Source organism: Nelusetta ayraudi, unplaced genomic scaffold, assembly GCF_046127955.1.
Source record: "Nelusetta ayraudi isolate G7.1 ecotype Tasmania unplaced genomic scaffold, CSIRO-AGI_Nayr_v1 ptg000038l, whole genome shotgun sequence".
Lineage (NCBI taxonomy): Eukaryota > Metazoa > Chordata > Actinopteri > Tetraodontiformes > Monacanthidae > Nelusetta > Nelusetta ayraudi.
This window is the reverse complement of record NW_027466088.1, coordinates 54869-82302: the sequence shown is the minus strand read 5'-3', so window position 1 is coordinate 82302 and position 27434 is coordinate 54869.

Below are 27434 nucleotides of genomic sequence, written 5' to 3'. Positions count from 1 at the left end.
GGAGCAGCAGTGATATCTGTGCTGACTTACTCTGAAAGAATTCTGTTTCTCCTGTTTCTGAGCTGAATTGAAAGTCTCCATGCAAGACAACAGCTGCACACAGCTGCACACAGCTTTACACTTGAACACTCATTCATACACATGAGCCTGAAGGAATAAACAGAGGTCTGTCATCAGTCATGGCGTGAAAAAATATTTTCTGCTCCTCCTGTGTTCATAAAGAGTTTTTTTTTTATATCTTTTTTAATGTTCCCCAGTAAATTGAGTGTTATTCAAGCAGCAGAAGCAGCATCAGCAACACCAGCAGCTGCTGAAGTACTTTAATTGGTTTGTAATCAGACTTACAAGTCTGTTTACAAACAACTTCAGACTTCAAAGCGTTTGAACGGCTTTGATCATCAGACCTAAAAGTCTGTTTACAAACAACTTCAGACTTCAAAGTTTTTGAAAATGTTTCAACACGCATTCCATCACTTTGATGTCTGTTTTCTTCAAGCAGCAGCATTTTTTATTGAGCAAATTGTATTCTGTGTGGAATAACAGGTTGGATTTTTTTTTCTCTCTTGTTCCTCAGCTGAATCAAGACAACTATGAAAGTAAACAGTCGCATAATGATTTTGAAAAGAAAACTCATTCAACCATTTGGATTTCTTTTTTTTATTGTGGTTATGGGCCTTATCTCAACAAGTTGAGATGTTGTCTTTTTTTTTGAAGGAGCAGCTGTGATATCTGTGCTGACTTACTCTGAAAGAACTCTGTTTCTCCTGTTTCTGAGCTGAATGAAAGTCTCCATGCAAGACAACAGCTGCACACAGCTGCACACAGCTTTACACTTGAACACTCATTCATACACATGAGCCTGAAGGAATAAACAGAGGTCTGTCATCAGTCAATGGCGTGAAAAAATATTTTCTGCTCCTCCTGTGTTCATAAAGAGTTTATTTTTTATATCTTTTTTAATGTTCCCCAGTAAATTGAGTGTTATTCAAGCAGCAGAAGCAGCATCAGCAACGCCAGCAGCTGCTGAAGCACTTTAATTGGTTTGTAATCAGACTTACAAGTCTGTTTACAAACAACTTCAGACTTCAAAGCGTTTGAACGGCTTTGATCATCAGACCTAAAAGTCTGTTTACAAACAACTTCAGACTTCAAAGCGTTTGAACGGCTTTGATCATCAGACCTAAAAGTCTGTTTACAAACACAACTTCAGACTTCAAAGCTTTTGCAAATGTTTCAACACGCATTCCATCACTTTGATGTCTTTTTTCTTCAAGCAGCAGCATTTTTTATTGAGCAAATTGTATTCTGTGTGGAATAACAGGTTGGATTTTTTTTTCTCTTTTGTTCCTCAGCTGAATCAAGACATCTATGAAAGTAAACAGTCGCATACAGATTTTGAAAAGAAAACTCATTCAACCACTTGGATTTCTTCTTTTATTGTGGTTATGGGCCTTATCTCAACAAGTTGAGATGTTGTCTTTTTTTTGAAGGAGCAGCTGTGATATCTGTGCTGACTTACTCTGAAAGAACTCTGTTTCTCCTGTTTCTGAGCTGAATGAAAGTCTCCATGCAAGACAACAGCTGCACAGAGCTGCACACAGCTTTACACTTGAACACTCATTCATACACATGAGCCTGGAGGAATAAACATAGCAAAACAAAGATTCAAATGAAACTGACAATACACCAGGTCAGTGTTCATCAAGCAACGGAATACGCACAGTGCCCCTCAATCTCAGACCAACAGAGAGTCGACTGTGAACGATCGTCACCTGATATTCATCATACGGTCTGTGTCTCCACCCACAGGCGTAATGGTGCCACTGCACATCACCAAACGCATAAGAACAAATCAACCATGTAAATGAATCGACACCACTGAAACAAGAGAGAAATTGTTTCATCAATAACTGGAATAATTTTATTAAAAATATAAATATATATATATATATAAATATATTTCAATAGTTATCTGCTTTAATCAATGTGTGTGGGGGGAGTGGGGGCACTGAATTAGTGAATTCAGGAATTTGTGAAAGAAAACAAGTGCTTTATGCTCATTGCGAGCATAAAAGGTGAACTTGAATGGAATTGTAATTCTCTGCTGAAAAAAATAAGGAAAAAATCTTTCCTGTTGTTCCTCTATTGTCAGTCTCATTTGAATCTTTGTTTTGCTTTGTTTATTCCTCCAGGCTGATGAGTATGAATGAGTATTCAAGTGTAAAGCTGTGTGCAGCTCTGTTTTCTTGCATAGAGACTTTAATTCAGCTCAGAAACAGGAGAAAAAGAGTTATTTCAGAGTAAGTCAGCACAGATATCACTGCTGCTCCTTCAAAAAAAAGATTTCAACTATTTCCTTATGGGGGAACCTACAATGTAGTGAGGAACAACAGGAGAGATGTTTCCCTCATGTATTTCAGCAGAAAATAACAATTCCACTCAAGTTCACCCTTTCTGCTCACACTGCGCATAACTCAGCGAGAGAAGCACAATAGAGCAATAAAAAATGACATCCCACTGTCTGAATGAGTTTTCATGTTAAATTGAGAATTCAACTATTTCCTTATGGGGGAACCTACAATGTACTGAGGAACAACAGGAGAGATGTTTCCCTCATGTATTTCAACAGAAAATAACAATTCCACTCAAGTTCACCCTTTCTGCTCACACTGCACATAACTCAGCGAGAGAAGCACAATAGAGCAATAAAAAATGACATCCCACTGTCTGAATGAGTTTTCATGTTAAATTGAGAATTCAACTATTTCCTTATGGGGGAACCTACAATGTACTGAGGAACAACAGAAGAGATGTTTCCCTCATTTATTTCAGCAGAAAATAAAAATTCCACTCAAGTTCACCCTTTCTGCTCACACTGCGCATAACTCAGCGAGAGAAGCACAATAGAGCAATAAAAAATGACATCCCACTGTCTGAATGAGTTTTTATGTTAAATTGAGAATTCAACTATTTCCTTATGGGGGGACCTACAATGTACTGAGGAACAACAGGACAGATGTTTCCCTCATGTATTTCAGCAGAAAATAACAATTCCACTCAAGTTCACCCTTTCTGCTCACACTGCGCATAACTCAGCGAGAGAAGCACAATAGAGCAATAAAAAATGACATCCCACTGTCTGAATGAGTTTTCATGTTAAATTGAGAATTCAACTATTTCCTTATGGGGGGACCTACAATGTACTGAGGAACAACAGGAGAGATGTTTCCCTCATGTATTTCAGCAGAAAGTAACAATTCCACTCAAGTTCACCCTTTCTGCTCACACTGCACATAACTCAGCGAGAGAAGCACAATAGAGCAATAAAAAATGACATCCCACTGTCTGAATGAGTTTTCATGTTAAATTGAGAATTCAACTATTTCCTTATGGGGGGACCTACAATGTACTCAGGAACAACAGGAGAGATGTTTCCCTCATGTATTTCAGCAGAAAATAACAATTGCACTCAAGTTCACCCTTTCTGCTCACACTGCGCATAACTCAGCGAGAGAAGCACAATAGAGCAATAAAAAATGACATCCCACTGTCTGAATGACTTTTTGTGTTAAATTGTGATATCAACTATTTCCTTGTGGGGGAACCTACAATGTACTGAGGAACAACAGGAGAGATGTTTCCCTCATTTATTTCAGCAGAAAATAACAATTCCACTCAAGTTCACCCTTTCTGCTCACACTGCGCATAACTCAGCGAGAGAAGCACAATAGAGCAATAAAAAATGACATCCCACTGTCTGAATGAGTTTTCATGTTAAATTGAGAATTCAACTATTTCCTTATGGGGGAACCTACAATGTACTGAGGAACAACAGGAGAGATGTTTCCCTCATGTATTTCAGCAGAAAATAACAATTCCACTCAAGTTCACCCTTTCTGCTCACACTGCGCATAACTCAGCGAGAGAAGCACAATAGAGCAATAAAAAATGACATCCCACTGTCTGAATGAGTTTTCATGTTAAATTGAGAATTCAACTATTTCCTTATGGGGGAACCTACAATGTACTGAGGAACAACAGGAGAGATGTTTCCCTCATGTATTTCAGCAGAAAATAACAATTCCACTCAAGTTCACCCTTTCTGCTCACACTGCGCATAACTCAGCGAGAGAAGCACAATAGAGCAATAAAAAATGACATCCCACTGTCTGAATGAGTTTTTATGTTAAATTGAGAATTCAACTATTTCCTTATGGGGGAACCTACAATGTACTGAGGAACAACAGGAGAGATGTTTCCCTCATGTATTTCAGCAGAAAATAACAATTCCACTCAAGTTCACCCTTTCTGCTCACACTGCGCATAACTCAGCGAGAGAAGCACAATAGAGCAATAAAAAATGACATCCCACTGTCTGAATGAGTTTTCATGTTAAATTGAGTATTCAACTATTTCCTTATGGGGGAACCTACAATGTACTGAGGAACAACAGGAGAGATGTTTCCCTCATGTATTTCAGCAGAAAATAACAATTCCACTCAAGTTCACCCTTTCTGCTCACACTGCGCATAACTCAGCGAGAGAAGCACAATAGAGCAATAAAAAATGACATCCCACTGTCTGAATGAGTTTTCATGTTAAATTGAGAATTCAACTATTTCCTTAAGGGGGAACCTACAATGTACTGAGGAACAACAGGAGAGATTTTTCCCTCATGTATTTCAGCAGAAAATAACAATTCCACTCAAGTTCACCCTTTCTGCTCACACTGCGCATAACTCAGCGAGAGAAGCACAATAGAGCAATAAAAAATGACATCCCACTGTCTGAATGAGTTTTCATGTTAAATTTAGAATTCAACTATTTCCTTATGGGGGAAACTACAATGTACTGAGGAATAACAGGAGAGATGTTTCCCTCATGTATTTCAGCAGAAAATAACAATTCCACTCAAGTTCACCCTTTCTGCTCACACTGCGCATAACTCAGCGAGAGAAGCACAATAGAGCAATAAAAAATGACATCCCACTGTCTGAATGAGTTTTCATGTTAAATTGAGAATTCAACTATTTCCTTATGGGGGGACCTACAATGTACTCAGGAATAACAGGAGAGATGTTTCCCTCATGTATTTCAGCAGAAAATAACAATTCCACTCAAGTTCACCCTTTCTGCTCACACTGCGCATAACTCAGCGAGAGAAGCACAATAGCGCAATAAAAAATGACATCCCACTGTCTGAATGAGTTTTCATGTTAAATTGAGAATTCAACTATTTCCTAATGGGGGAACCTACAATGTACTGAGGAACAACAGGAGAGATGTTTCCCTCATGTATTTCAGCAGAAAATAACAATTCCACTCAAGTTCACCCTTTCTGCTCACACTGCGCATAACTCAGCGAGAGAAGCACAATAGAGCAATAAAAAATGACATCCCACTGTCTGAATGAGTTTTCATGTTAAATTGTAAAATCAACTATTTCCTTATGGGGGACCCTACAATGTACTGAGGAACAACAGGAGAGATGTTTCCCTCATGTATTTCAGCAGAAAATAACAATTCCACTCAAGTTCACCCTTTCTGCTCACACTGCGCATAACTCAGCGAGAGAAGCACAATAGAGCAATAAAAAATGACATCCCACTGTCTGAATGAGTTTTTATGTTAAATTGAGAATTCAACTATTTCCTTATGGGGGGACCTACAATGTACTCAGGAATAACAGGAGAGATGTTTCCCTCATGTATTTCAGCAGAAAATAACAATTCCACTCAAGTTCACCCTTTCTGCTCACACTGCGCATAACTCAGCGAGAGAAGCACAATAGAGCAATAAAAAATGACATCCCACTGTCTGAATGAGTTTTCATGTTAAATTGAGAATTCAACTATTTCCTTATGGGGGAACCTACAATGTACTGAGGAACAACAGGAGAGATGTTTCCCTCATGTATTTCAGCAGAAAATAACAATTCCACTCAAGTTCACCCTTTCTGCTCACAATGCGCATAACTCAGCGAGAGAAGCACAATAGCGCAATAAAAAATGACATCCCACTGTCTGAATGAGTTTTCATGTTAAATTGAGAATTCAACTATTTCCTTATGGGGGGACCTACAATGTACTCAGGAATAACAGGAGAGATGTTTCCCTCATGTATTTCAGCAGAAAATAACAATTCCACTCAAGTTCACCCTTTCTGCTCACACTGCGCATAACTCAGCGAGAGAAGCACAATAGAGCAATAAAAAATGACATCCCACTGTCTGAATGAGTTTTCATGTTAAATTGAGAATTCAACTATTTCCTTATGGGGGGACCTACAATGTACTCAGGAATAACAGGAGAGATGTTTCCCTCATGTATTTCAGCAGAAAATAACAATTCCACTCAAGTTCACCCTTTCTGCTCACACTGCGCATAACTCAGCGAGAGAAGCACAATAGAGCAATAAAAAATGACATCCCACTGTCTGAATGAGTTTTCATGTTAAATTGAGAATTCAACTATTTCCTTATGGGGGTACCTACAATGTACTCAGGAATAACAGGAGAGATGTTTCCCTCATGTATTTCAGCAGAAAATAACAATTCCACTCAAGTTCACCCTTTCTGCTCACACTGCGCATAACTCAGCGAGAGAAGCACAATAGAGCAATAAAAAATGACATCCCACTGTCTGAATGAGTTTTCATGTTAAATTGAGAATTCAACTATTTCCTTATGGGGGGACCTACAATGTACTCAGGAATAACAGGAGAGATGTTTCCCTCATGTATTTCAGCAGAAAATAACAATTCCACTCAAGTTCACCCTTTCTGCTCACACTGCGCATAACTCAGCGAGAGAAGCACAATAGAGCAATAAAAAATGACATCCCACTGTCTGAATGAGTTTTCATGTTAAATTGTAAAATCAACTATTTCCTTATGGGGGACCCTACAATGTACTGAGGAACAACAGGAGAGATGTTTCCCTCATGTATTTCAGCAGAAAATAACAATTCCACTCAAGTTCACCCTTTCTGCTCACACTGCGCATAACTCAGCGAGAGAAGCACAATAGAGCAATAAAAAATGACATCCCACTGTCTGAATGAGTTTTCATGTTAAATTGAGAATTCAACTATTTCCTTATGGGGGAACCTACAATGTACTGAGGAACAACAGGAGAGATGTTTCCCTCATGTATTTCAGCAGAAAATAACAATTCCACTCAAGTTCACCATTTCTGCTCACACTGCGCATAACTCAGCGAGAGAAGCACAATAGAGCAATAAAAAATGACATCCCACTGTCTGAATGAGTTTTCATGTTAAATTGAGAATTCAACTATTTCCTTATGGGGGAACCTACAATGTACTGAGGAACAACAGGAGAGATGTTTCCCTCATGTATTTCAGCAGAAAATAACAATTCCACTCAAGTTCACCCTTTCTGCTCACACTGCGCATAACTCAGCGAGAGAAGCACAATAGAGCAATAAAAAATGACATCCCACTGTCTGAATGAGTTTTTATGTTAAATTGAGAATTCAACTATTTCCTTATGGGGGTACCTACAATGTACTCAGGAATAACAGGAGAGATGTTTCCCTCATGTATTTCAGCAGAAAATAACAATTCCACTCAAGTTCACCCTTTCTGCTCACACTGCGCATAACTCAGCGAGAGAAGCACAATAGAGCAATAAAAAATGACATCCCACTGTCTGAATGAGTTTTCATGTTAAATTGAGTATTCAACTATTTCCTTATGGGGGAACCTACAATGTACTGAGGAACAACAGGAGAGATGTTTCCCTCATGTATTTCAGCAGAAAATAACAATTCCACTCAAGTTCACCCTTTCTGCTCACACTGCGCATAACTCAGCGAGAGAAGCACAATAGAGCAATAAAAAATGACATCCCACTGTCTGAATGAGTTTTCATGTTAAATTGAGAATTCAACTATTTCCTTAAGGGGGAACCTACAATGTACTGAGGAACAACAGGAGAGATTTTTCCCTCATGTATTTCAGCAGAAAATAACAATTCCACTCAAGTTCACCCTTTCTGCTCACACTGCGCATAACTCAGCGAGAGAAGCACAATAGAGCAATAAAAAATGACATCCCACTGTCTGAATGAGTTTTCATGTTAAATTTAGAATTCAACTATTTCCTTATGGGGGAAACTACAATGTACTGAGGAATAACAGGAGAGATGTTTCCCTCATGTATTTCAGCAGAAAATAACAATTCCACTCAAGTTCACCCTTTCTGCTCACACTGCGCATAACTCAGCGAGAGAAGCACAATAGAGCAATAAAAAATGACATCCCACTGTCTGAATGAGTTTTCATGTTAAATTGAGAATTCAACTATTTCCTTATGGGGGGACCTACAATGTACTCAGGAATAACAGGAGAGATGTTTCCCTCATGTATTTCAGCAGAAAATAACAATTCCACTCAAGTTCACCCTTTCTGCTCACACTGCGCATAACTCAGCGAGAGAAGCACAATAGCGCAATAAAAAATGACATCCCACTGTCTGAATGAGTTTTCATGTTAAATTGAGAATTCAACTATTTCCTAATGGGGGAACCTACAATGTACTGAGGAACAACAGGAGAGATGTTTCCCTCATGTATTTCAGCAGAAAATAACAATTCCACTCAAGTTCACCCTTTCTGCTCACACTGCGCATAACTCAGCGAGAGAAGCACAATAGAGCAATAAAAAATGACATCCCACTGTCTGAATGAGTTTTCATGTTAAATTGTAAAATCAACTATTTCCTTATGGGGGACCCTACAATGTACTGAGGAACAACAGGAGAGATGTTTCCCTCATGTATTTCAGCAGAAAATAACAATTCCACTCAAGTTCACCCTTTCTGCTCACACTGCGCATAACTCAGCGAGAGAAGCACAATAGAGCAATAAAAAATGACATCCCACTGTCTGAATGAGTTTTTATGTTAAATTGAGAATTCAACTATTTCCTTATGGGGGGACCTACAATGTACTCAGGAATAACAGGAGAGATGTTTCCCTCATGTATTTCAGCAGAAAATAACAATTCCACTCAAGTTCACCCTTTCTGCTCACACTGCGCATAACTCAGCGAGAGAAGCACAATAGAGCAATAAAAAATGACATCCCACTGTCTGAATGAGTTTTCATGTTAAATTGAGAATTCAACTATTTCCTTATGGGGGAACCTACAATGTACTGAGGAACAACAGGAGAGATGTTTCCCTCATGTATTTCAGCAGAAAATAACAATTCCACTCAAGTTCACCCTTTCTGCTCACAATGCGCATAACTCAGCGAGAGAAGCACAATAGCGCAATAAAAAATGACATCCCACTGTCTGAATGAGTTTTCATGTTAAATTGAGAATTCAACTATTTCCTTATGGGGGGACCTACAATGTACTCAGGAATAACAGGAGAGATGTTTCCCTCATGTATTTCAGCAGAAAATAACAATTCCACTCAAGTTCACCCTTTCTGCTCACACTGCGCATAACTCAGCGAGAGAAGCACAATAGAGCAATAAAAAATGACATCCCACTGTCTGAATGAGTTTTCATGTTAAATTGAGAATTCAACTATTTCCTTATGGGGGGACCTACAATGTACTCAGGAATAACAGGAGAGATGTTTCCCTCATGTATTTCAGCAGAAAATAACAATTCCACTCAAGTTCACCCTTTCTGCTCACACTGCGCATAACTCAGCGAGAGAAGCACAATAGAGCAATAAAAAATGACATCCCACTGTCTGAATGAGTTTTCATGTTAAATTGAGAATTCAACTATTTCCTTATGGGGGTACCTACAATGTACTCAGGAATAACAGGAGAGATGTTTCCCTCATGTATTTCAGCAGAAAATAACAATTCCACTCAAGTTCACCCTTTCTGCTCACACTGCGCATAACTCAGCGAGAGAAGCACAATAGAGCAATAAAAAATGACATCCCACTGTCTGAATGAGTTTTCATGTTAAATTGAGAATTCAACTATTTCCTTATGGGGGGACCTACAATGTACTCAGGAATAACAGGAGAGATGTTTCCCTCATGTATTTCAGCAGAAAATAACAATTCCACTCAAGTTCACCCTTTCTGCTCACACTGCGCATAACTCAGCGAGAGAAGCACAATAGAGCAATAAAAAATGACATCCCACTGTCTGAATGAGTTTTCATGTTAAATTGTAAAATCAACTATTTCCTTATGGGGGACCCTACAATGTACTGAGGAACAACAGGAGAGATGTTTCCCTCATGTATTTCAGCAGAAAATAACAATTCCACTCAAGTTCACCCTTTCTGCTCACACTGCGCATAACTCAGCGAGAGAAGCACAATAGAGCAATAAAAAATGACATCCCACTGTCTGAATGAGTTTTCATGTTAAATTGAGAATTCAACTATTTCCTTATGGGGGAACCTACAATGTACTGAGGAACAACAGGAGAGATGTTTCCCTCATGTATTTCAGCAGAAAATAACAATTCCACTCAAGTTCACCATTTCTGCTCACACTGCGCATAACTCAGCGAGAGAAGCACAATAGAGCAATAAAAAATGACATCCCACTGTCTGAATGAGTTTTCATGTTAAATTGAGAATTCAACTATTTCCTTATGGGGGAACCTACAATGTACTGAGGAACAACAGGAGAGATGTTTCCCTCATGTATTTCAGCAGAAAATAACAATTCCACTCAAGTTCACCCTTTCTGCTCACACTGCGCATAACTCAGCGAGAGAAGCACAATAGAGCAATAAAAAATGACATCCCACTGTCTGAATGAGTTTTTATGTTAAATTGAGAATTCAACTATTTCCTTATGGGGGGACCTACAATGTACTCAGGAATAACAGGAGAGATGTTTCCCTCATGTATTTCAGCAGAAAATAACAATTCCACTCAAGTTCACCCTTTCTGCTCACACTGCGCATAACTCAGCGAGAGAAGCACAATAGAGCAATAAAAAATGACATCCCACTGTCTGAATGAGTTTTCATGTTAAATTGAGTATTCAACTATTTCCTTATGGGGGACCCTACAATGTACTGAGGAAAAACAGGAGAGATGTTTCCCTCATGTATTTCAGCAGAAAATAACAATTCCACTCAAGTTCACCCTTTCTGCTCACACTGCGCATAACTCAGCGAGAGAAGCACAATAGAGCAATAAAAAATGACATCCCACTGTCTGAATGAGTTTTCATGTTAAATTGAGTATTCAACTATTTCCTTATGGGGGAACCTACAATGTACTCAGGAACAACAGGAGAGATGTTTCCCTCATGTATTTCAGCAGAAAATAACAATTCCACTCAAGTTCACCCTTTCTGCTCACACTGCGCATAACTCAGCGAGAGAAGCACAATAGAGCAATAAAAAATGACATCCCACTGTCTGAATGAGTTTTTATGTTAAATTGAGAATTCAACTATTTCCTTATGGGGGACCCTACAATGTACTGAGGAACAACAGGAGAGATGTTTCCCTCATGTATTTCAGCAGAAAATAACAATTCCACTCAAGTTCACCCTTTCTGCTCACACTGCGTATAACTCAGCGAGAGAAGCACAATAGAGCAATAAAAAATGACATCCCACTGTCTGAATGAGTTTTCACCCCATCAGACTTGAATTGAATTAGGGTTAACGATAAGGCTGAAACTAGGGTTAGGGTTAGGGTTAGCTGAAATTAGGGTTAGGGTTTCTGCGTTCCTCAAGTATTAGAAACCCCAAATTTGGCGTGGGCGCTTCTTTGGGGCTCTTGATGAAATAGCAAGTGGCCCCATGTCTCTAGGACAAAGTTGAAATTTCACCCCATAGACTTGCATTGAATTAGGGTTAACGTTAAGGCTGAAACTAGGGTTAGGGTTAGGGTTAGTTGAAATTAGGGTTAGGGTTTCTGCCTTCCTCAAGTATTAGAAACCCCAAATTTTGCGTGGACACTTCTTGGGGGCTCCTGATGAAAAAGCAAATGGTCCCATGTCTCTAGGACAAAGTTGAAATTTCACCCCATAGACTTGCATTGAATTAGGGTTAACGTTAAGGCTGAAACTAGGGTTAGGGTTAGGGTTAGTTGAAATTAGGGTTAGGGTTTCTGCGTTCCTCAAGTACTAGAAGACCCAAATTCGGCGTGTGCGCTTCTTTGGGGGCTCTTGATGAAAAAGCAAGTGGCCCCATGTCTCTAGGACAAAGTTGAAATGTCAACCCATAGACTTGCATTGAATGAGGGTTAAGGATAAGGCTGAAAGTAGGGTTAGGGTAGGGATGGAGTTGTTATTCTCTGCTGCAATACATGAGGGAAACATCTCTCATGTTGTTCCTCAGTACATTTTAGGTTCCCCAACAAGGAAAAAGGTGAATTCTGAATTTAACATGAAAACTCATTCAGACGTCAGGATGTCATTCTTTATGGTGTTTATTGGCCTTATCTCAACGATTTGAGAGGTTGTTTTTTTTTTTTTTTTTAAAGGAGCAGCAGTGATATCTGTGCTGACTTACTCTGAAAGAATTCTGTTTCTCCTGTTTCTGAGCTGAATTGAAAGTCTCCATGCAAGACAACAGCTGCACACAGCTGCACACAGCTTTACACTTGAACACTCATTCATACACATGAGCCTGAAGGAATAAACAGAGGTCTGTCATCAGTCATGGCGTGAAAAAATATTTTCTGCTCCTCCTGTGTTCATAAAGAGTTTTTTTTTTATATCTTTTTTAATGTTCCCCAGTAAATTGAGTGTTATTCAAGCAGCAGAAGCAGCATCAGCAACACCAGCAGCTGCTGAAGTACTTTAATTGGTTTGTAATCAGACTTACAAGTCTGTTTACAAACAACTTCAGACTTCAAAGCGTTTGAACGGCTTTGATCATCAGACCTAAAAGTCTGTTTACAAACAACTTCAGACTTCAAAGTTTTTGAAAATGTTTCAACACGCATTCCATCACTTTGATGTCTGTTTTCTTCAAGCAGCAGCATTTTTTATTGAGCAAATTGTATTCTGTGTGGAATAACAGGTTGGATTTTTTTTTCTCTCTTGTTCCTCAGCTGAATCAAGACAACTATGAAAGTAAACAGTCGCATAAAGATTTTGAAAAGAAAACTCATTCAACCATTTGGATTTCTTTTTTTTATTGTGGTTATGGGCCTTATCTCAACAAGTTGAGATGTTGTCTTTTTTTTTGAAGGAGCAGCTGTGATATCTGTGCTGACTTACTCTGAAAGAACTCTGTTTCTCCTGTTTCTGAGCTGAATGAAAGTCTCCATGCAAGACAACAGCTGCACACAGCTGCACACAGCTTTACACTTGAACACTCATTCATACACATGAGCCTGAAGGAATAAACAGAGGTCTGTCATCAGTCATGGCGTGAAAAAATATTTTCTGCTCCTCCTGTGTTCATAAAGAGCTTTTGTTTTATATCTTTTTTAATGTTCCCCAGTAAATTGAGTGTTATTCAAGCAGCAGAAGCAGCATCAGCAACGCCAGCAGCTGCTGAAGCACTTTAATTGGTTTGTAATCAGACTTACAAGTCTGTTTACAAACAACTTCAGACTTCAAAGCGTTTGAACGGCTTTGATCATCAGACCTAAAAGTCTGTTTACAAACACAACTTCAGACTTCAAAGCTTTTGCAAATGTTTCAACACACATTCCATCACTTTGATGTCTTTTTTCTTCAAGCAGCAGCATTTTTTATTGAGCAAATTGTATTCTGTGTGGAATAACAGGTTGGATTTTTTTTTCTCTTTTGTTCCTCAGCTGAATCAAGACATCTATGAAAGTAAACAGTCGCATACAGATTTTGAAAAGAAAACTCATTCAACCACTTGGATTTCTTCTTTTATTGTGGTTATGGGCCTTATCTCAACAAGTTGAGATGTTGTCTTTTTTTTGAAGGAGCAGCTGTGATATCTGTGCTGACTTACTCTGAAAGAACTCTGTTTCTCCTGTTTCTGAGCTGAATGAAAGTCTCCATGCAAGACAACAGCTGCACAGAGCTGCACACAGCTTTACACTTGAACACTCATTCATACACATGAGCCTGGAGGAATAAACATAGCAAAACAAAGATTCAAATGAAACTGACAATACACCAGGTCAGTGTTCATCAAGCAACGGAATACGCACAGTGCCCCTCAATCTCAGACCAACAGAGAGTCGACTGTGAACGATCGTCACCTGATATTCATCATACGGTCTGTGTCTCCACCCACAGGCGTAATGGTGCCACTGCACATCACCAAACGCATAAGAACAAATCAACCATGTAAATGAATCGACACCACTGAAACAAGAGAGAAATTGTTTCATCAATAACTGGAATAATTTTATTAAAAATATAAATATATATATATATATATATATTTCAATAGTTATCTGCTTTAATCAATGTGTGTGGGGGGAGTGGGGGCACTGAATTAGTGAATTCAGGAATTTGTGAAAGAAAACAAGTGCTTTATGCTCATTGCGAGCATAAAAGGTGAACTTGAATGGAATTGTAATTCTCTGCTGAAAAAAATAAGGAAAAAATCTTTCCTGTTGTTCCTCTATTGTCAGTCTCATTTGAATCTTTGTTTTGCTTTGTTTATTCCTCCAGGCTGATGAGTATGAATGAGTATTCAAGTGTAAAGCTGTGTGCAGCTCTGTTTTCTTGCATAGAGACTTTAATTCAGCTCAGAAACAGGAGAAAAAGAGTTATTTCAGAGTAAGTCAGCACAGATATCACTGCTGCTCCTTCAAAAAAAAGATTTCAACTATTTCCTTATGGGGGAACCTACAATGTAGTGAGGAACAACAGGAGAGATGTTTCCCTCATGTATTTCAGCAGAAAATAACAATTCCACTCAAGTTCACCCTTTCTGCTCACACTGCGCATAACTCAGCGAGAGAAGCACAATAGAGCAATAAAAAATGACATCCCACTGTCTGAATGAGTTTTCATGTTAAATTGAGAATTCAACTATTTCCTTATGGGGGAACCTACAATGTACTGAGGAACAACAGGAGAGATGTTTCCCTCATGTATTTCAACAGAAAATAACAATTCCACTCAAGTTCACCCTTTCTGCTCACACTGCACATAACTCAGCGAGAGAAGCACAATAGAGCAATAAAAAATGACATCCCACTGTCTGAATGAGTTTTCATGTTAAATTGAGAATTCAACTATTTCCTTATGGGGGAACCTACAATGTACTGAGGAACAACAGGAGAGATGTTTCCCTCATTTATTTCAGCAGAAAATAACAATTCCACTCAAGTTCACCCTTTCTGCTCACACTGCACATAACTCAGCGAGAGAAGCACAATAGAGCAATAAAAAATGACATCCCACTGTCTGAATGAGTTTTCATGTTAAATTGAGTATTCAACTATTTCCTTATGGGGGAACCTACAATGTACTGAGGAACAACAGGAGAGATGTTTCCCTCATGTATTTCAGCAGAAAATAACAATTCCACTCAAGTTCACCCTTTCTGCTCACACTGCGCATAACTCAGCGAGAGAAGCACAATAGAGCAATAAAAAATGACATCCCACTGTCTGAATGAGTTTTTATGTTAAATTGTAAAATCAACTATTTCCTTATGGGGGACCCTACAATGTACTGAGGAACAACAGGAGAGATGTTTCCCTCATGTATTTCAGCAGAAAATAACAATTCCACTCAAGTTCACCCTTTCTGCTCACACTGCGCATAACTCAGCGAGAGAAGCACAATAGAGCAATAAAAAATGACATCCCACTGTCTGAATGAGTTTTCATGTTAAATTGAGAATTCAACTATTTCCTTATGGGGGAACCTACAATGTAGTGAGGAACAACAGGAGAGATGTTTCCCTCATGTATTTCAGCAGAAAATAACAATTCCACTCAAGTTCACCCTTTCTGCTCACACTGCGCATAACTCAGCGAGAGAAGCACAATAGAGCAATAAAAAATGACATCCCACTGTCTGAATGAGTTTTTATGTTAAATTGAGAATTCAACTATTTCCTTATGGGGGAACTTACAATGTACTGAGGAACAACAGGAGAGATGTTTCCCTCATGTATTTCAGCAGAAAATAACAATTCCACTCAAGTTCACCCTTTCTGCTCACACTGCACATAACTCAGCGAGAGAAGCACAATAGAGCAATAAAAAATGACATCCCACTGTCTGAATGAGTTTTCATGTTAAATTGAGAATTCAACTATTTCCTAATGGGGGGACCTACAATGTACTGAGGAACAACAGGAGAGATGTTTCCCTCATGTATTTCAGCAGAAAATAACAATTCCACTCAAGTTCACCCTTTCTGCTCACACTGCGCATAACTCAGCGAGAGAAGCACAATAGAGCAATAAAAAATGACATCCCACTGTGTGAATGAGTTTTCATGTTAAATTGAGAATTCAACTATTTCCTTATGGGGGAACCTACAATGTAGTGAGGAACAACAGGAGAGATGTTTCCCTCATGTATTTCAGCAGAAAATAACAATTCCACTCAAGTTCACCCTTTCTGCTCACACTGCGCATAACTCAGCGAGAGAAGCACAATAGAGCAATAAAAAATGACATCCCACTGTCTGAATGAGTTTTTATGTTAAATTGAGAATTCAACTATTTCCTTATGGGGGAACTTACAATGTACTGAGGAACAACAGGAGAGATGTTTCCCTCATGTATTTCAGCAGAAAATAACAATTCCACTCAAGTTCACCCTTTCTGCTCACACTGCACATAACTCAGCGAGAGAAGCACAATAGAGCAATAAAAAATGACATCCCACTGTCTGAATGAGTTTTCATGTTAAATTGAGAATTCAACTATTTCCTTATGGGGGGACCTACAATGTACTGAGGAACAACAGGAGAGATGTTTCCCTCATGTATTTCAGCAGAAAATAACAATTCCACTCAAGTTCACCCTTTCTGCTCACACTGCGCATAATTCAGCGAGAGAAGCACAATAGAGCAATCAAAAAATGACATCCCACTGTCTGAATGAGTTTTCATGTTAAATTGTGAAATCAACTATTTCCTTGTGGGGGAACCTACAATGTACTGAGGAACAACAGGAGAGATGTTTCCCTCATGTATTTCAACAGAAAATAACAATTCCACTCAAGTTCACCCTTTCTGCTCACACTGCGCATAACTCAGCGAGAGAAGCACAATAGAGCAATAAAAAATGACATCCCACTGTCTGAATGAGTTTTCATGTTAAATTGAGAAATCAACTATTTCCTCATGGGGGAACCTACAATGTACTGAGGAACAACAGGACAGATGTTTCCCTCATGTATTTCAGCAGAAAATAACAATTCCACTCAAGTTCACCCTTTCTGCTCACACTGCGCATAACTCAGCGAGAGAAGCACAATAGAGCAATAAAAAATGACATCCCACTGTCTGAATGAGTTTTCATGTTAAATTGAGAATTCAACTATTTCCTTATGGGGGGACCTACAATGTACTGAGGAACAACAGGAGAGATGTTTCCCTCATGTATTTCAGCAGAAAATAACAATTCCACTCAAGTTCACCCTTTCTGCTCACACTGCGCATAACTCAGCGAGAGAAGCACAATAGAGCAATAAAAAATGACATCCCACTGTCTGAATGAGTTTTTATGTTAAATTGAGAATTCAACTATTTCCTTATGGGGGGACCTACAATGTACTCAGGAAAAACAGGAGAGATGTTTCCCTCATGCATTTCAGCAGAAAATAACAATTCCACTCAAGTTCACCCTTTCTGCTCACACTGCGCATAACTCAGCGAGAGAAGCACAATAGAGCAATAAAAAATGACATCCCACTGTCTGAATGAGTTTTCATGTTAAATTGAGTATTCAACTATTTCCTTATGGGGGAACCTACAATGTACTGAGGAACAACAGGAGAGATGTTTCCCTCATGTATTTCAGCAGAAAATAACAATTCCACTCAAGTTCACCCTTTCTGCTCACACTGCACATAACTCAGCGAGAGAAGCACAATAGAGCAATAAAAAATGACATCCCACTGTCTGAATGAGTTTTCATGTTAAATTGAGAATTCAACTATTTCCTTATGGGGGGACCTACAATGTACTGAGGAACAACAGGAGAGATGTTTCCCTCATGTATTTCAGCAGAAAATAACAATTCCACTCAAGTTCACCCTTTCTGCTCACACTGCGCATAACTCAGCGAGAGAAGCACAATAGAGCAATAAAAAATGACATCCCACTGTGTGAATGAGTTTTCATGTTAAATTGAGAATTCAACTATTTCCTTATGGGGGAACCTACAATGTACTGAGGAACAACAGGAGAGATGTTTCCCTCATGTATTTCAGCAGAAAATAACAATTCCACTCAAGTTCACCCTTTCTGCTCACACTGCGCATAATTCAGCGAGAGAAGCACAATAGAGCAATCAAAAAATGACATCCCACTGTCTGAATGAGTTTTCATGTTAAATTGTGAAATCAACTATTTCCTTGTGGGGGAACCTACAATGTACTGAGGAACAACAGGAGAGATGTTTCCCTCATGTATTTCAACAGAAAATAACAATTCCACTCAAGTTCACCCTTTCTGCTCACACTGCGCATAACTCAGCGAGAGAAGCACAATAGAGCAATAAAAAATGACATCCCACTGTCTGAATGAGTTTTCATGTTAAATTGAGAAATCAACTATTTCCTTATGGGGGAACCTACAATGTACTGAGGAACAACAGGAGAGATGTTTCCCTCATGTATTTCAGCAGAAAATAACAATTCCACTCAAGTTCACCCTTTCTGCTCACACTGCGCATAACTCAGCGAGAGAAGCACAATAGAGCAATAAAAAATGACATCCCACTGTCTGAATGAGTTTTTATGTTAAATTGAGAATTCAACTATTTCCTTATGGGGGGACCTACAATGTACTCAGGAAAAACAGGAGAGATGTTTCCCTCATGCATTTCAGCAGAAAATAACAATTCCACTCAAGTTCACCCTTTCTGCTCACACTGCGCATAACTCAGCGAGAGAAGCACAATAGAGCAATAAAAAATGACATCCCACTGTCTGAATGAGTTTTCATGTTAAATTGAGTATTCAACTATTTCCTTATGGGGGAACCTACAATGTACTGAGGAACAACAGGAGAGATGTTTCCCTCATGTATTTCAGCAGAAAATAACAATTCCACTCAAGTTCACCCTTTCTGCTCACACTGCGCATAACTCAGCGAGAGAAGCACAATAGAGCAATAAAAAATGACATCCCACTGTCTGAATGAGTTTTTATGTTAAATTGAGAATTCAACTATTTCCTTATGGGGGAACCTACAATGTACTGAGGAACAACAGGAGAGATGTTTCCCTCATGTATTTCAGCAGAAAATAACAATTCCACTCAAGTTCACCCTTTCTGCTCACACTGCGCATAACTCAGCGAGAGAAGCACAATAGAGCAATAAAAAATGACATCCCACTGTCTGAATGAGTTTTCACCCCATCAGACTTGAATTGAATTAGGGTTAACGATAAGGCTGAAACTAGGGTTAGGGTTAGGGTTAGCTGAAATTAGGGTTAGGGTTTCTGCGTTCCTCAAGTACTAGAAGACCCAAATTTGGCGTGGGCGCTTCTTTGGGGCTCTTGATGAAATAGCAAGTGGCCCCATGTCTCTATGACAAAGTTGAAATGTCAACCCATAGACTTGCATTGAATGAGGGTTAAGGATAAGGCTGAAAGTAGGGTTAGGGTAGGGATGGAGTTGTTATTCTCTGCTGGAATACATGAGGGAAACATCTCTCATGTTGTTCCTCAGTACATTTTAGGTTCCCCAACAAGGAAAAAGGTGAATTCTGAATTTAACATGAAAACTCATTCAGACGTCAGGATGTCATTCTTTATGGTGTTTATTGGCCTTATCTCAACGATTTGAGAGGTTGTTTTTTTTTTTTTTTTTAAAGGAGCAGCAGTGATATCTGTGCTGACTTACTCTGAAAGAATTCTGTTTCTCCTGTTTCTGAGCTGAATTGAAAGTCTCCATGCAAGACAACAGCTGCACACAGCTGCACACAGCTTTACACTTGAACACTCATTCATACAGATGAGCCTGAAGGAATAAACAGAGGTCTGTCATCAGTCATGGCGTGAAAAAATATTTTCTGCTCCTCCTGTGTTCATAAAGAGTTTTTTTTTTATATCTTTTTTAATGTTCCCCAGTAAATTGAGTGTTATTCAAGCAGCAGAAGCAGCATCAGCAACACCAGCAGCTGCTGAAGTACTTTAATTGGTTTGTAATCAGACTTACAAGTCTGTTTACAAACAACTTCAGACTTCAAAGCGTTTGAACGGCTTTGATCATCAGACCTAAAAGTCTGTTTACAAACAACTTCAGACTTCAAAGTTTTTGAAAATGTTTCAACACGCATTCCATCACTTTGATGTCTGTTTTCTTCAAGCAGCAGCATTTTTTATTGAGCAAATTGTATTCTGTGTGGAATAACAGGTTGGATTTTTTTTTCTCTCTTGTTCCTCAGCTGAATCAAGACATCTATGAAAGTAAACAGTCGCATACAGATTTTGAAAAGAAAACTCATTCAACCACTTGGATTTCTTCTTTTATTGTGGTTATGGGCCTTATCTCAACAAGTTGAGATGTTGTCTTTTTTTTGAAGGAGCAGCTGTGATATCTGTGCTGACTTACTCTGAAAGAACTCTGTTTCTCTTGTTTCTGAGCTGAATGAAAGTCTCCATGCAAGACAACAGCTGCACAGAGCTGCACACAGCTTTACACTTGAACACTCATTCATACACATGAGCCTAAAGAAATAAACATAGCAAAACAAAGATTCAAATGAAACTGACAATACACCAGGTCAGTGTTCATCAATCTCAGACCAACAGAGAGTCGACTGTGAACGATCGTCACCTGATATTCATCATACGGTCTGTGTCTCCACCCACAGGCGAAATGGTGCCACTGCACATCACCAAACGCATAAGAACAAATCAACCATGTAAATGAATCGACACCACTGAAACAAGAGAGAAATTGTTTCATCAATAACTGGAATAATGTTATTATTAAAATATATATATATATATATATTTCAATAGTTAGCTGCTTTAATCAATGTGTGTGGGGGGAGTGGGGGCACTGAATTAGTGAATTCAGGAATTTGTGAAAGAAAACAAGTGCTTTATGCTCATTGCGAGCATAAAAGGTGAACTTGAATGGAATTGTAATTCTCTGCTGAAAAAAATAAGGAAAAAAATGTTCCTGTTGTTCCTCTATTGTCAGTCTCATTTGAATCTTTGTTTTGCATTGTTTATTCCTCCATGCTGATGAGTATGAATGAGTGTTCAAGTGTAAAGCTGTGTGCAGCTCTGTGCAGCTGTTTTCTTGCATAGAGACTTTAATTCAGCTCAGAAACAGGAGAAAAAGAGTTATTTCAGAGTAAGTCAGCACAGATATCACTGCTGCTCCTTCAAAAAAAAGATTTCAACTATTTCCTTATGGGGGAACCTACAATGTAGTGAGGAACAACAGGAGAGATGTTTCCCTCATGTATTTCAGCAGAAAATAACAATTCCACTCAAGTTCACCCTTTCTGCTCACACCGCGCATAACTCAGCGAGAGAAGCACAATAGAGCAATAAAAAATGACATCCCACTGTCTGAATGAGTTTTCATGTTAAATTGTAAAATCAACTATTTCCTTATGGGGGAACCTACAATGTACTGAGGAACAACAGGAGAGATGTTTCCCTCATGTATTTCAGCAGAAAATAACAATTCCACTCAAGTTCACCCTTTCTGCTCACACTGCGCATAACTCAGCGAGAGAAGCACAATAGAGCAATAAAAAATGACATCCCACTGTCTGAATGAGTTTTTATGTTAAATTGAGAATTCAACTATTTCCTTATGGGGGGACCTACAATGTACTGAGGAACAACAGGAGAGATGTTTCCCTCATGTATTTCAGCAGAAAATAACAATTCCACTCAAGTTCACCCTTTCTGCTCACACTGCGCATAACTCAGCGAGAGAAGCACAATAGAGCAATAAAAAATGACATCCCACTGTGTGAATGAGTTTTCATGTTAAATTGAGAATTCAACTATTTCCTTATGGGGGGACCTACAATGTACTCAGGAACAACAGGAGAGATGTTTCCCTCATGTATTTCAGCAGAAAATAACAATTCCACTCAAGTTCACCCTTTCTGCTCACACTGCGCATAACTCAGCGAGAGAAGCACAATAGAGCAATAAAAAATGACATCCCACTGTCTGAATGAGTTTTCATGTTAAATTGAGAATTCAACTATTTCCTTATGGGGGGACCTACAATGTACTCAGGAACAACAGGAGAGATGTTTCCCTCATGTATTTCAGCAGAAAATAACAATTCCACTCAAGTTCACCCTTTCTGCTCACACTGCGCATAACTCAGCGAGAGAAGCACAATAGAGCAATAAAAAATGACATCCCACTGTCTGAATGAGTTTTCATGTTAAATTGAGAATTCAACTATTTCCTTATGGGGGAACCTACATTGTACTGAGGAACAACAGGAGAGATGTTTCCCTCATGCATTTCAGCAGAAAATAACAATTCCACTCAAGTTCACCCTTTCTGCTCACACTGCGCATAACTCAGCGAGAGAAGCACAATAGAGCAATAAAAAATGACATCCCACTGTCTGAATGAGTTTTCATGTTAAATTGAGTATTCAACTATTTCCTTATGGGGGAACCTACAATGTACTGAGGAACAACAGGAGAGATGTTTCCCTCATGTATTTCAGCAGAAAATAACAATTCCACTCAAGTTCACCCTTTCTGCTCACACTGCGCATAACTCAGCGAGAGAAGCACAATAGAGCAATAAAAAATGACATCCCACTGTCTGAATGAGTTTTCATGTTAAATTGAGTATTCAACTATTTCCTTATGGGGGAACCTACAATGTACTGAGGAACAACAGGAGAGATGTTTCCCTCATGTATTTCAGCAGAAAATAACAATTCCACTCAAGTTCACCCTTTCTGCTCGCACTGCGCATAACTCAGCGAGAGAAGCACAATAGAGCAATAAAAAATGACATCCCACTGTCTGAATGAGTTTTTATGTTAAATTGAGAATTCAACTATTTCCTTATGGGGGGACCTACAATGTACTCAGGAACAACAGGAGAGATGTTTCCCTCATGTATTTCAGCAGAAAATAACAATTCCACTCAAGTTCACCCTTTCTGCTCCCACTGCGCATAACTCAGCGAGAGAAGCACAATAGAGCAATAAAAAATGACATCCCACTGTCTGAATGAGTTTTCATGTTAAATTGAGTATTCAACTATTTCCTTATGGGGGAACCTACAATGTACTGAGGAACAACAGGAGAGATGTTTCCCTCATGTATTTCAGCAGAAAATAACAATTCCACTCAAGTTCACCCTTTCTGCTCACACTGCGCATAACTCAGCGAGAGAAGCACAATAGAGCAATAAAAAATGACATCCCACTGTCTGAATGAGTTTTCATGTTAAATTGAGAATTCAACTATTTCCTTATGGGGGGACCTACAATGTACTCAGGAACAACAGGAGAGATGTTTCCCTCATGTATTTCAGCAGAAAATAACAATTCCACTCAAGTTCACCCTTTCTGCTCACACTGCGCATAACTCAGCGAGAGAAGCACAATAGAGCAATAAAAAATGACATCCCACTGTCTGAATGAGTTTTCATGTTAAATTGAGAATTCAACTATTTCCTTATGGGGGAACCTACAATGTACTGAGGAACAACAGGAGAGATGTTTCCCTCATGTATTTCAGCAGAAAATAACAATTCCACTCAAGTTCACCCTTTCTGCTCACACTGCGCATAACTCAGCGAGAGAAGCACAATAGAGCAATAAAAAATGACATCCCACTGTCTGAATGAGTTTTTATGTTAAATTGAGAATTCAACTATTTCCTTATGGGGGACCCTACAATGTACTGAGGAACAACAGGAGAGATGTTTCCCTCATGTATTTCACCAGAAAATAACAATTCCACTCAAGTTCACCCTTTCTGCTCACACTGCGCATAACTCAGCGAGAGAAGCACAATAGAGCAATAAAAAATGACATCCCACTGTCTGAATGAGTTTTTATGTTAAATTGAGAATTCAACTATTTCCTTATGGGGGGACCTACAATGTATTCAGGAATAACAGGAGAGATGTTTCCCTCATGTATTTCAGCAGAAAATAACAATTCCACTCAAGTTCATCCTTTCTGCTCACACTGCGCATAACTCAGCGAGAGAAGCACAATGGAGCAATAAAAAATGACATCCCACTGTGTGAATGAGTTTTCATGTTAAATTGAGAATTCAACTATTTCCTTATGGGGGAACCTACATTGTACTGAGGAACAACAGGAGAGATGTTTCCCTCATGCATTTCAGCAGAAAATAACAATTCCACTCAAGTTCACCCTTTCTGCTCACACTGCGCATAACTCAGCGAGAGAAGCACAATAGAGCAATAAAAAATGACATCCCACTGTCTGAATGAGTTTTCATGTTAAATTGAGTATTCAACTATTTCCTTATGGGGGAACCTACAATGTACTGAGGAACAACAGGAGAGATGTTTCCCTCATGTATTTCAGCAGAAAATAACAATTCCACTCAAGTTCACCCTTTCTGCTCACACTGCGCATAACTCAGCGAGAGAAGCACAATAGAGCAATAAAAAATGACATCCCACTGTCTGAATGAGTTTTTATGTTAAATTGAGAATTCAACTATTTCCTTATGGGGGACCCTACAATGTACTGAGGAACAACAGGAGAGATGTTTCCCTCATGTATTTCACCAGAAAATAACAATTCCACTCAAGTTCACCCTTTCTGCTCACACTGCGCATAACTCAGCGAGAGAAGCACAATAGAGCAATAAAAAATGACATCCCACTGTCTGAATGAGTTTTTATGTTAAATTGAGAATTCAACTATTTCCTTATGGGGGGACCTACAATGTATTCAGGAATAACAGGAGAGATGTTTCCCTCATGTATTTCACCAGAAAATAACAATTCCACTCAAGTTCATCCTTTCTGCTCACACTGCGCATAACTCAGCGAGAGAAGCACAATGGAGCAATAAAAAATGACATCCCACTGTGTGAATGAGTTTTCATGTTAAATTGAGAATTCAACTATTTCCTTATGGGGGAACCTACATTGTACTGAGGAACAACAGGAGAGATGTTTCCCTCATGCATTTCAGCAGAAAATAACAATTCCACTCAAGTTCACCCTTTCTGCTCACACTGCGCATAACTCAGCGAGAGAAGCACAATAGAGCAATAAAAAATGACATCCCACTGTCTGAATGAGTTTTCATGTTAAATTGAGTATTCAACTATTTCCTTATGGGGGAACCTACAATGTACTGAGGAACAACAGGAGAGATGTTTCCCTCATGTATTTCAGCAGAAAATAACAATTCCACTCAAGTTCACCCTTTCTGCTCACACTGCGCATAACTCAGCGAGAGAAGCACAATAGAGCAATAAAAAATGACATCCCACTGTCTGAATGAGTTTTTATGTTAAATTGAGAATTCAACTATTTCCTTATGGGGGAACCTACAATGTACTGAGGAACAACAGGAGAGATGTTTCCCTCATGTATTTCAGCAGAAAATAACAATTCCACTCAAGTTCACCCTTTCTGCTCACACTGCGCATAACTCAGCGAGAGAAGCACAATAGAGCAATAAAAAATGACATCCCACTGTCTGAATGAGTTTTCATGTTAAATTGAGTATTCAACTATTTCCTTATGGGGGAACCTACAATGTACTGAGGAACAACAGGAGAGATGTTTCCCTCATGTATTTCAGCAGAAAATAACAATTCCACTCAAGTTCACCCTTTCTGCTCGCACTGCGCATAACTCAGCGAGAGAAGCACAATAGAGCAATAAAAAATGACATCCCACTGTCTGAATGAATTTTTATGTTAAATTGAGAATTCAACTATTTCCTTATGGGGGGACCTACAATGTACTCAGGAACAACAGGAGAGATGTTTCCCTCATGTATTTCAGCAGAAAATAACAATTCCACTCAAGTTCACCCTTTCTGCTCACACTGCGCATAACTCAGCGAGAGAAGCACAATAGAGCAATAAAAAATGACATCCCACTGTCTGAATGAGTTTTCATGTTAAATTGAGAATTCAACTATTTCCTTATGGGGGAACCTACAATGTACTGAGGAACAACAGGAGAGATGTTTCCCTCATGTATTTCAGCAGAAAATAACAATTCCACTCAAGTTCACCCTTTCTGCTCACACTGCGCATAACTCAGCGAGAGAAGCACAATAGAGCAATAAAAAATGACATCCCACTGTCTGAATGAGTTTTTATGTTAAATTGAGAATTCAACTATTTCCTTATGGGGGGACCTACAATGTACTCAGGAACAACAGGAGAGATGTTTCCCTCATGCATTTCAGCAGAAAATAACAATTCCACTCAAGTTCACCCTTTCTGCTCACACTGCGCATAACTCAGCGAGAGAAGCACAATAGAGCAATAAAAAATGACATCCCACTGTCTGAATGAGTTTTTATGTTAAATTGAGAATTCAACTATTTCCTTATGGGGGACCCTACAATGTACTGAGGAACAACAGGAGAGATGTTTCCCTCATGTATTTCACCAGAAAATAACAATTCCACTCAAGTTCACCCTTTCTGCTCACACTGCGCATAACTCAGCGAGAGAAGCACAATAGAGCAATAAAAAATGACATCCCACTGTCTGAATGAGTTTTTATGTTAAATTGAGAATTCAACTATTTCCTTATGGGGGGACCTACAATGTATTCAGGAATAACAGGAGAGATGTTTCCCTCATGTATTTCAGCAGAAAATAACAATTCCACTCAAGTTCATCCTTTCTGCTCACACTGCGCATAACTCAGCGAGAGAAGCACAATAGAGCAATAAAAAATGACATCCCACTGTGTGAATGAGTTTTCACCCCATCAGACTTGAATTGAATTAGGGTTAACGTTAAGGCTGAAACTAGGGTTAGGGTTAGGGTTAGCTGAAATTAGGGTTAGGGTTTCTGCGTTCCTCAAGTACTAGAAGACCCAAATTCGGCGTGTGCGCTTCTTTGGGGGCTCTTGATGAAAAAGCAAGTGGCCCCATGTCTCTAGGACAAAGTTGAAATGTCAACCCATAGACTTGCATTGAATGATGGTTAAAGATAAAGCTGAAAGTAGGGTTAGGGTAGGGATGGAGTTGTTATTCTCTGCTGGAATACATGAGGGAAACATCTCTCATATTGTTCCTCAGTACATTTTAGGTTCCCCAACAAGGTTAAAGGTGAATTCTGAATTTAACATGAAAACTCATTCAGACGTCAGGATGTCATTCTTTATGGTGTTTATTGGCCTTATCTCAACGAT